General features: G+C 37.3%; 1 pseudogene; it reads left to right on the forward strand.

Annotated features, from left to right (window-relative positions):
• Positions 1-278: 278 nt before the first annotated feature.
• LOC124507530 (THUMP domain-containing protein 3-like) lies at positions 279-1,707 on the forward strand (annotated as a pseudogene).
• The last annotated feature ends 9,887 nt before the right edge of the window (positions 1,708-11,594 follow it).

Genomic DNA, 11,594 nt, shown 5'->3' on the forward strand with positions numbered 1-11,594 from the left:
TCAATGTAGGAATAAATATGCAAAAAAGCAGGTCTAGTAAAATGTTGACACTAGAATCTGGATGATGGGTATATTGGCATTCACTCTAAAATTCTTTCAATTTTTGTATGTGTTTCAACATTTTGCTAATAAATTTCTTGAAAAAAGTCCTATACCCAAAATTTTGAGAGAGAAGAGAAAACATAGCATTGGGGTATGCCTGTGGGGTGCTGGAGCTGGAAGGGTCTGTTCTGGCGGGTAAGACGATGTTATAGATAGATCTTAGAAGAACTGCCAACATGTCCGAAGTTCAAGAAACCACTAACTGCTTCTTGGATGTGAACCTTCATGAAAGAAACTGGCCTCAGAAGTGAGTCTAAGCATCTGCAAGTCACTAGTGGAGCCACTGAACCTACTGGTTTTGAACAAATGGCTGCAGATGAAATGAGAGAGAAATTGAGCTCATCGTACAAACTCTGCAGAAATGAAGTGAGGTATATTCTGACATTTCAGTGAAAGTCTGGCTCAGGCTTATTGTCTGAGATCAGTTGATCACTTATTTGTGGTTGTTCATGAGTTTGAAGATTACCAGTTCAAAGAAACAAAAGAAGAAGTGTTAAAGGATTTTGAAGAATTGGCTGGAAGCTCCCATGCTCAGACCCTTTAAAAATATGGAAAATTAACACCAGTTTCAAGGAAAAAAATACATAAAAAGATAAATCAGAATTCAAGTAAAGGTAAGATTGATAATGGATGAGGAGACAAAACAGATGACAAAGATGTTAAAAGAATTCGAGAACACTAGCTTAGATTCACATACCTTAGACTATTATGAAAATTCAGCTGTCAAAAAGGTACCAACATTAGTAGGTAATGACTTGGCATCTTGCAAAGATAAGACTGATGAAAGCTCAGAAGGAGAAACTGATCCTCAAGTGTTAAAGTTTAGAGTCATATGCAATAGGGCAGGAGAGAAACACTGCTGTACCTCAAATCAGGCTGCAAGAAATTCTAGGTGTGCTGTTCAGAATTAATTGAAGTAGAAAGCTGACATGACCAACTTTGAGGTGGAGATTCTTGAATATCCATGATAACCAAATCTTTGTAGGCATTGCATTGACAGAAGAGAGTGTCCACCAAAGAAACAGCTCACATTTTGGAGCTACAATTCAGATCTACTCTCACCTATGGGATGCTCAGTCTCTGTGTCCTCAACCTACTCATTTAATAGTTGAAGGGATGTATGGAACAGAGGCAATACCAATAGAGGGGGCTACAGAATGGTTTAATGGTTATATTGCTGGTGATAACAATACATTGGCTGTGAATAGGGCCGCCAATAATATCTCTTCTTTATTGACCAAGAGCTGTTCAATGGGATCTCTGCAATTCCTCCCTGAGAAATGGCTCTGTGGATATTATTGTAACAGATATGCCATTTGGAAAAAGGATAGCCTCCAAGAAGAGAAACTGATCTTTATCCAGCTTGCCTCCAGAGATAAGCTGTATCTGTAGACTTGAGACAGGCAGGGCTATACTACTTACTCAGGACAAGAAATGCTCTCTACCAGGGCATTATCTCTGAAGTGACATGTGTGGCAGAAGGCACATACTGTCTGGGTGAGCATAGAGGGTCTTCATGCAGTAGTTTATGTTCTGAAACATCTATCTCAAGCTGTTGATTATCCTTCAGGAGAAGATAGAGAAAGAGGAATTGTCTGGCAATGAAAAGAAGGAGGATGTTTAACAGTATTTGCACTTCCCAACACTGGAAATGTCAGCATCGAGAACTTACACTGAGAGAAAAATAGTATTAACAAAAGTGCAGTTTGTGCTATTTAAACCGGCCTAAGGCTCTTCACCCTGGTTAGCAGAAGATGTGAATGGAATGTGATGGAATTGAACAAAAGCATATGAAGGAGCAGAGCTTTTCTTTGGATCTGTTCTGAAGAGGGAGCTGGGTGTTTAGTACTTTCCTTAAAATGCTTCAAAAATGCCCATAGAAAAGCCTACTAAAATGCTCTGGGATTTGGGTTTAGAACAATTTATTTTCAGGTTTTACAGCAGTTGCTGTTTTCCATTGGCCAGGTAGAAAGCTACCCTGGCCTAAAGGAAAGGGAGAGAATATAATGAGAGCATCTGAGGCCATAGCTCATTGCTTGTGTAGCTTGACTATTTTGTTGCTCAAGTTTTCATTACCTCAACCTTAAAACACAAAGTCCATGACAAGGTGAAATCTCACAAGATCTATGGGAAAGTTTGCCATCTGCCTTGTAAATTAAAATAGGCATCTGTTATTCAGATTAATACAGAGAACTAAAATAGAGGACTGGATTCATCAAAGGAATTGCACACTTTACTGTCAGTATAGGACATTTCCATTTTTAAATAGTAGCAAATGTACTGATAGATGAAGTATGGGACCAATAAGCCAGATTAAAAGAAAATTTATTTTCTTTCAGTAAAAGAAGAGAGAGAAAACAGCATTAAAAAATTAAAGACAAGATGCTATAAACAATGAGTATTCAGATAGCAAAAATCTCTTAAATAGTAGATCCTATCTCCTAAATACAGACAAAATTAACAGGAGGATGGGAAGGATGGGAAGCGATCTCCCCCAAAGACTCCCCCAAAATCTACCCCAAAGTTGGAAAAATAGAACAAAGATAAGAAAATTATAGAATTAGGCAACATTAACTCAGTGGTATTTCAGGCAGTGAGAATTGAAAACATGTGACAAAGGAAATTATCAAAGGAGGAGGAAGAGGAAACGTTGGGGGAGAAGGTGAGGGAGGAGGAGATGACAGAAGAAAATTTCCAATAACAGGTTGAAAAGAATGTGCTTTCCTCAACCGAAAGACTAAGTGCCTAGCACAGTTACTAAGAGAAAAATAAGTTACCACTACCAAGAAATTTCAGAATGTTAGGAATAAAGATATGATTTGGAAAACGTCTAAGCATAGTTCAGGGGAGGGGCTGGGGTATGGGATGGGATGAGGAGGGGATCAGAAGAAGTTGTCACAAGCCTGGGGACCACAATGGAATTTGACTCTCAACTGCAATGCTGTTGTCAGGAAATGATGGAATTGTGCCTTCCAAATTCTGAGAGAATTATTTCCAATCTAGGATTTTATGGTCAAATAGTCAAGTGGTGAGATTAGAATAAAATATTTTAAAAGATGCAACATATTGACCTTCGTGCACCCTTTCTCAGGAACCTACTGGGTGTTCAAGTAAATTGAATTTGTAGACCAAGAAAGAAAAGATATGGAGTTTGGGAAACAGAAAAACCTAACTAGAGAGCCAGGTGAAGTAAATTCCTAACATGATGGTACAGGGAAATCCTAGAACCGCGGCAGGGAAGCAGGACCAGAAAGCACACTTGCCCAGTTAGAAAAAGAACATCCTGGGATTCTGGAAAGATTGTTCTAAGAAACAAAAGAGCCACATTTACCTATTGTTTATGAACATATTCTGGGGAGCTTTATTCACACTAATGGGAGGGAGTTTAGGCATGAATCAGTGGAAGCTACATAAGAAATGAATTAAGCAAAGAGGAGGCATTGACTGAAGTCAGGGAAATAAAGTTACACAAGGAAATGCTTCCTTCATTAATGAGTACATGGTCCAGCTGTGATTATTATATGACAATATTAATGTCAAATTGAATATTAACCTAACATGGTACAGAACCACATTAGATAAAGAGAGAAAGGGTGTATTAGGAAACTAAATCCTCTTCTTTCATAGTATGAAGTCAATAGATATTAGTATTGAAAGAGTCACACATTAGTATATGTGGCATAAATTAGGAATATAATGGTAAATGCCAGAAGAAAATGAATTTCATATCTTTCCTCTGGAAAGCACAGATCAGGGGTGAAAAAGGGAGAAGACAATTTTTTTTCCATTATAAACTCTAAAGTGACTTGACATTTTAGTAAATAAATAATAAAATAAAATTTAATATGCAGTGATATGAAATTATATAATTCAGATGACTCTGTTTTTTAAAAAAATGTATTCCTCTAGGTCAAAATATATACATACAGGACTACTGTATTTCAAGGCCCTTCCCCCCCACCTTTATTGTTGGCAGATACAATTATATTTAAAGTGTACATTGGGATGATTGATATATGCATACATTTGAAAGGATTTCTCCCATCCATTTAATTAACCAGAACATTATTTTATCTTAACAATTAAAAATAATTAAAATTCTTTTACCTTAGAAATCAACTGTCTGTTAACCTTACATCTCTTTCTGAATCATGAATGATATGTAGTAGGAAAACCATTGAATTAGTAATTGATGTGTCCATCATATAGATTAAACCTGTTTTGGTAAGAGATTTTTTTTCCTCTTCATGCTTGAAATAAAGTAATACTCCTCCACTCCCCTGTAAAACTATAAGTGAGGTTTAAAAGTTTAGTCAAGTAGGAGCACCTGGGAGGCTCAGTCTGTTAAGCATCTGACTTCCGCTCGGATCATGATCTCATGGTTCCTGGGTTCAAGCTCCGCATCAGGCCCTGCACTGACAGCTCAGAGCCTAGAGCCTGCTTCAGATTCTGTGTCTCCCTGTCTCTCTGCCCCTTCCCCCTGCTTATGCTCTTCCTCTCTCTCAAAAATAAATAAATAAACATTTAAAATAAATAAATAAAAGTTTAGTCAAGTAAAATGTGGGATTGCAAACAATATCGCAAACAAACTTTTCCAGTCAGTCTTTGAGTTATGGTGTGAAAAAAGGAAACAATGTCTTTTATTAACTATGTATTATTACTAGCAGAATACACAGCTTTCTGGGCATGATAAAACCCATAGTGGTCATAAGGTAATCACCTCCCATCACTGCCCTCCAGAAGAGAAGTGAATTTGGGCCTGCCTTGTGGAGAATGGACACTGCAGAGAACGGAAGCTAACTGGTTGTCATGTTATATTCAAATCCATGTTATTGTGGGATGTTCTTCCAGGTTTGTTGTATGGGCTATATGGTGAGGCTTAATCAGTTTATGTCAATTTAAATGACGTGTATTTTGTATTTGCTTAGTACAAAATATTATGATGTGTGTATGGTATGAAAGAACGTATGACAACACCCGACATAATAGTGGAATAGATAGTGTCACATGGATTTTTTCTTAAGGTTTCATTCTAGTGTGGGGTCAGATCCCTGAGGCACAGTTTCTCAGAGCTGGAACACCCTCAGACATGCAAATTGTCTAGACTAAGAGACAGCTTTTTGCAGTATTTTGCTCAGATTGCCTCTTTGAACCTAATCAAGCTGAGGGGCCTGTGAGCTGAGCAGGCAGGAAGTTGTGTGGCTGAAGCAGGGAGGGCTTGAGGAGTCATGGGGGAGGGAAAAGTCATCCTCCCCCTCCCCCTTCTCCCCCAACCCGCCAGCACTCTGGCCTTGTTCCAGGTTGGGAAGAAGAATGTATCTGCATTTCTTTTCTCCTTCTTCATGTTTATTTTCTTCTCCATCTTATCAACTCTTAACATCCTTGCTCACAGCTCATGTAAATGCTTGGTTAGGCAGGTAATTTTTTTCCTGTGCCTGGGGCACAATGGACAATGACAATTTTGCTTGTATTCTGGGGCACAGAGATTCTTTTTTTTTTTTTAATGATTATTTATTTATTTTGAGAGAGAGAGGAAGAGGGAATGTATGAGTGGGGGAGGAGCAGAGAGAGAGAAGGAGAGAGAGAATCCCAAGTAAGCTCCCCACTGTCAGCTCTGGGGCATAGCGAGTCTTTTAGGTAAAAACCATTTAGTACTAGAATCATTTTTAAACTTAAAAAGAAGAGCTATGGGGCGCCTGGGTGGCACAGTCGGTTAAGCGTCCGACTTCAGCCAGGTCACGATCTCGCGGTCCGTGAGTTCGAGCCCCGCGTCAGGCTCTGGGCTGATGGCTCGGAGCCTGGAGCCTGTTTCCGATTCTGTGTCTCCCTCTCTCTCTGCCCCTCCCCCGTTCATGCTCTGTCTCTCTCTGTCCCAAAAATAAATAAAAAACGTTGAAAAAAAAAATTAAAAAAAAAAAAAAAGAAGAGCTATGATGTTGGCATCGTCAGATGGTCCTGCTGGGGACTGAAAGAAAAAAATCATTATTTAAATATTCATGGGTAATACAAAAAAAATTTCTAATATTTATTATCCCATTTTTTATTTGTCACATGATTACATGATACATGCTGTGTGTCAGATACAGTTCTAAGCATTTTTATAACTATTAACTCATTGGATCATTATACTAACTCTACAGGGTAGGTTCACTTTACAGATGAAGAAACTGAGGCCCAGAAAGATGAAGTAAATTGCTCAAGGTCACAAAGCTAGTGAGCAACAGAGTTGGGAATCAAACCCAGGTAATCTGTAGAGTCCCTACCGTTTATTGTTATTCTGTGCTGCAGTGTGGTGACTACTGAATACATGTGAAGAGAGTTGAATTGCTCATCATAGTTGCTAACTTGATTTCACTTATTTTATTTATGATGTCCAACATCTGGGAAGTTTAAAGTTTAAAGATTGCTCAGGTGCTCAAAATGTTGTCAGGCATATAAGGGTCTGGCAGTACAGATAACCTGAAAACCCTCCAGCTACAAACACCAGGAATTGCTCAATAAATTATAACTAACATCCTTATAAATGCATGGCTGAACTGCTAAGAAAGGCAGGGAAATTGCCTTGGGCCAGAAATGAAGAAGGAACTGAAAATCAGGACAGTGAACTGCGGAGTTAACATTGTGTCTGCCATGGGGTATTTATCACGTTTGATCATATAGGGGCTTGAATTTAATACCAGTACAAGGAGAGAGAGTTGGGGCTGAGAGCCCCATCTTTATGGTGCTACTCCTTCAGTATGAGTGAGGATTCAGGCAAAGGAACTCTCAAAAGTTGTGGGAAGAATCATAAATTTATACAACCACTTTAGAGAGCAATGTGACAATGTCCCGTGTATTTGAATATGTGCATCTTTATGACCAAGGCAATTCCTTTGCTAGGTTTATATGCTGGAGAAACTCTAGACCATGGGAAAAATCAGACATGGATGAGAATTTTATTGCAATGTTGTTTGCATTAGTAAAAACTTGGAACAGGAGAGTGGATAAATGAATTGTGCTATATTCGTTTAATGGAATGCACAGAGCAGTGAAAATCAATGTACTGTAGACATGTATCATCAGGGATAATTCTCAAAAGCTTCACTTTTGTAAAAAAGAAAGACAAATTGCAGAATATTTGTGGCATTAAACCTAAGAGCTGAAATGCAGAGAGTGAGAAAGGATAAAAAATAAATTGTCATTTTTAACCTCAAGTCGGAGACCAAAAAGGACTTCTCTTAAAAATGAAAGTCACGCCAGCATTGCAGATGTCATTGGCTTCCATTTGGCCCAGTATCTACCTTGCAGACCAGACCTTCCAAACAGGGCCTACAGCATGGCAAGAAAGATAAAGTGGTGGCTTTACCAAATAGGAAATATTTTCATATTCTCATTTATTTCACCAAAACTCAAATCAACTCAATATATCTGTAACTCTGCTTTCTCTCCACACTACATCTTTGCCTCTTTCTGGCCTCACCAATGTCTCTCATTTCCTGAATCCACACAGAGATGCCCATGGTCTCAAATGTGGGCAAAGTCATGTAATTTCTTTTGCTTTTAAACTTGCATTTTTAGGGGCACCTGGGTGGCTCAGTCGGTTGAGCGTCTGACTTCGGCTCGGGTCATGATCTTGCGGTCTATGAGTTCGAGCCCCACGTCGGGCTCTGTGCTGACAGCTCAGAGCCTGGAGCCTGTTTCAGATTCTGTGTCTCCCTCTCTCTCTGCCCCTCCCCCGCTCATGCTCTGTCTCTCTCTCTGTCAAAAATAAACAAACATAAAAAAATTTTTTTAACTTGCATCTTTAGCCCATCATGCTATTCACCAAATAAAGGCAACCTTTTTAGAATCTGTTTACAACTGTGTGTCTGTTTTATAGCAATATTTTTCTCTGTCACAAACAATTAAGAAAACAAAAACACAACAGGAGTTCAAGAGGACCTTAGAACCAACAAAATTTAACAATTATTGTTATTCCTTAAAATAACATCTTTATTGAGATATAATTCACACAGCAAACAATTCACCTGTCTAAAGTGTACAGTTGAATGGTTTTTAGTATAATCACAGCGTTGTACAACCATCAGCACAGTAAGTTTTAGAACATTTTCATCCCCCTATGATAAAGCCCACATCCACTCTATTTCTGCCATCTACTTTCCCCTCCTCAACCCTACCTCCCCCTGCCCCTCCCTCACTGCCTCCTGTTTTCTCTAAGCCCTAAGAAACCATGAATCTACTTTTTGTTTGTATGGATTTGCCTATTTTGGATACTTCATATCAGTAGAAGCACACAATATGTGGTGTTTTGTGACTCATTTCTTTCACTTAGGGCAAATGTTTTCAAAGTTCATCCATGCAGTAGCACATATCAGTATTACATTCACTTTTATCACCAAATCATATTATAGTGTATGGGCATATCACTTTTTATTTAGTCTTTTATCAGGTAATGAATATTTGAGCATTTGGATAATTTCAGCTTTTTGGCTATTATGAGTATTGCTGCTATGAACATTCTTGTGTAAGTTTTTGCGTGGCCATGTGTTTTCATTTCTCATGAGTATACATCTAAAGGTGAAATTGCTGGGTAGTGTAATTCAATATTTAACCCTTTAAGGAACTAACTGCCAGACTTTTGTAAATTGGCAGCACCCTTTTCCATGCACGTGAGCAGTGTACGAGGATTCCAATTTTTCGACATCTTGGCCAACACTTGCTATTATCTATTTTTGTAATTTTAGTATAGCCATGCTCATGGGTGTAAGTGATACCTCTTTGTGGTTTTGATCTGTAATTCCTAAATAGATAATGATGTTAGTCACCTCTTCATTGTTTATTTGCCATTTGTATATCTTCTTTGGAGAAATGTCTGTCCAGCTCCTTTAATCATTTTTTTTAACTGGGCTATTTGTCATTTTTTATTACTGAGTTGTAAGAGTTCTTGATACACGTCCTTCATCAGCTATATGACTTGAAAATATTTTCTCCCTTTCTGTGGGTTGTCTTCTAAATTTCTAGTAATAGTTATTTTTATGGTTTTAGATCTTACATTTAAGTGTTTGATCCATTTTGAGTTAATTTTTCTGTGTGGTGTGGTAGGAGTCCAACTTCATTCTTTTGCATGTGCTGTCTGTACCAACACCATTTGATGAAAATGCTCTTCTTTCCTTTTTGAATTCTCTTGACACTCTTGTCCAAAATCAATTCACCATAAATGTGAGGCTTTGTTTCTGGACTCTCAACTTTGTTCCATTGATACACACACACACACACACACACACACACACATATATATGTATATACACACATATATATATATACACACACGCATATACATATATATATACACACACACATATATATACACACATATACATATACATCATATACATATATATATATGTATATATATATATTTGTCCTTATGCTAGTATGGCACCATTTTTATTATTGCAGAGCTTTGTAGTAAGTTTTGAATTCAGAAAGTATGCAAAATTCCAACTTTGCTCTTTTTCTTCAAGATTATTTTTTGTTATTCTGGTTCCTTTGCATTTCCATACAGATTTTAGGATCAGCATGCCTATTTTTGCAAAGAAGGTGGTTGGAATTCTGCTGAATCTGTATATCAATTGGGGAGTATTACTATTTTAACAATGCTGTCTTCCAACCTATGAACACAAGATACCTTTCACTTTATTTAGGTCTTCTTAATTTCTCCAGATAATGTTTTATAGTTTTCAGAGTATAAGTTTTATGCTTTTATTAAATATATTTGTGTGCTTTATTCTTTTTTTATGCTAATAAATACAATTGTTGTGTTCATTCCCTTTTTGAGTTGTTCATTGAAAATTTATTGAAATAGAATTGGTTTTTGTATTTTGAGTTTCAGTCTTACAACCTAGCTAATAAATTCATTTCTTAGTTTCAATAGTTTTTTTTTAAGTGGATTCCTTAGGATTCTATATGTCTAAGATCTATCATCTACAAATATAGTTTTACTCCTTTTCTAATTAGGATAACTTTTATTCAATTTCTTGCCTAATTGTGCTGACTAGAACTTCCAATACAATGCTGAACAGAAGTGGTAAGATGGTTTTGTTTTGTTTTTTTTTTTTAAGGCTGTGTTTCTCTCTGATTTTTTTTCTTATGATTAGTGGTAAAGTACTAAAATCAAAGAGCTTGTGTCTTTTTCTTACAAGCAGTAAGGAAGGAGTGAGTTGGAGGAAATCAAACACTGTCCTATAGCTATTGACTGAGAACAACTAAAAGGGAGAAAAAGCAGGGGTGACCATTAACAATATGAAAGGAAGAGAGCAATGGGCTCTCATGCCTCTTACAGGAACCAAAAAGAGTATGGAAGACTGGTCTGGGCCTGAAACATGGTCTTGGGTATTAACAGATGAAAGCTTGCGGAGGTTTCTTATCAAAGTATACACATTATTCTTTTTATTTTTGTTGATTTATTTTTTTAATGTTTATTTATTTTTGAGAGAGAGAAAGTGTGCACGGTGGGGGGGTGGGGGCAGAGAGATAGGGGGACAGAGGAACATAAGCAGTCTCTGTGCTAACAGCAGACAGCCTGATGCGGGGCTCGAGCTCATGTACCTGGGAGATCATGACCTGAGCCAAAATCTGACACTTAACCAACTAGGCCACCCAGGCATCCCAAAGCTTATTCTTTTCAGAATATGTATCAACGTATGTAGGATTATCACAGAATCAAGAGTGCTTTAAAATAATTGGATCTTAAAATTTTGGCTGGAGGAAAAACTTCATTTAAGAAAAACCCTAAACTTCTGTCAGTTGTTTTTGTATACTTCATGTACAACAAAAACCAAATCCATCAATATCAGGTATAAAATGACCTACGTACTTCTTACCTATGACAAGGGAATAGGATATATTGTCTTAAACTAGGCCCAGGCAGCTTATGTTATGTGAATTTTTCTTTGAGTTTGGTAATGAATATATGTCATTTAATAAAAATTTAATAAATATATGTCATTTAATATATTACACTGTCAACAACAACTTTCAACTTAGGGCTTGCTTTTTTCTTCTGCATTCCTTCCCTTTCTGTTTTTAATATTGATATTTGAAATCTATTTAAATATTAAATTCTGACTAATAAAAATAGATCATTTAAATCCCTAAGTTTTCATAAGTAGCAGAATGGTGAAAGGGGAGCTATTTTAGACTAAAAGGTAAGGTTAATGAGAAAGTCAATTTAGTTTTTTTGGCTAGTCATTGCTTACCTTTAAAATGGGGAAAATGAGGGGCACCTGGGTGGCTCAGTCAGCTAAGCATCCGCCTTGGCTCAGGTCATGATCTGACTGCTGGTTGGTTCGAGCCTCACATCAGGCTCTGTGCTGACAGCTCAGAGCCTGGAGCCTGTTTCAGATTCTGTACCTCCTTCTCTCTCTCTCCCCCTTCCCCACTCACACTCTGTCTCTCTGTCTCTTAAAAAAGAAATAAACATTAAAATTTAAAAAAAATTTTTTTTTTTAACA

This window comes from Lynx rufus, unplaced genomic scaffold (assembly GCF_022079265.1).
Source record: "Lynx rufus isolate CCGP_SWC_20201006 ecotype Redwood Valley unplaced genomic scaffold, mLynRuf1.p SCAF_12, whole genome shotgun sequence".
NCBI lineage: Eukaryota > Metazoa > Chordata > Mammalia > Carnivora > Felidae > Lynx > Lynx rufus.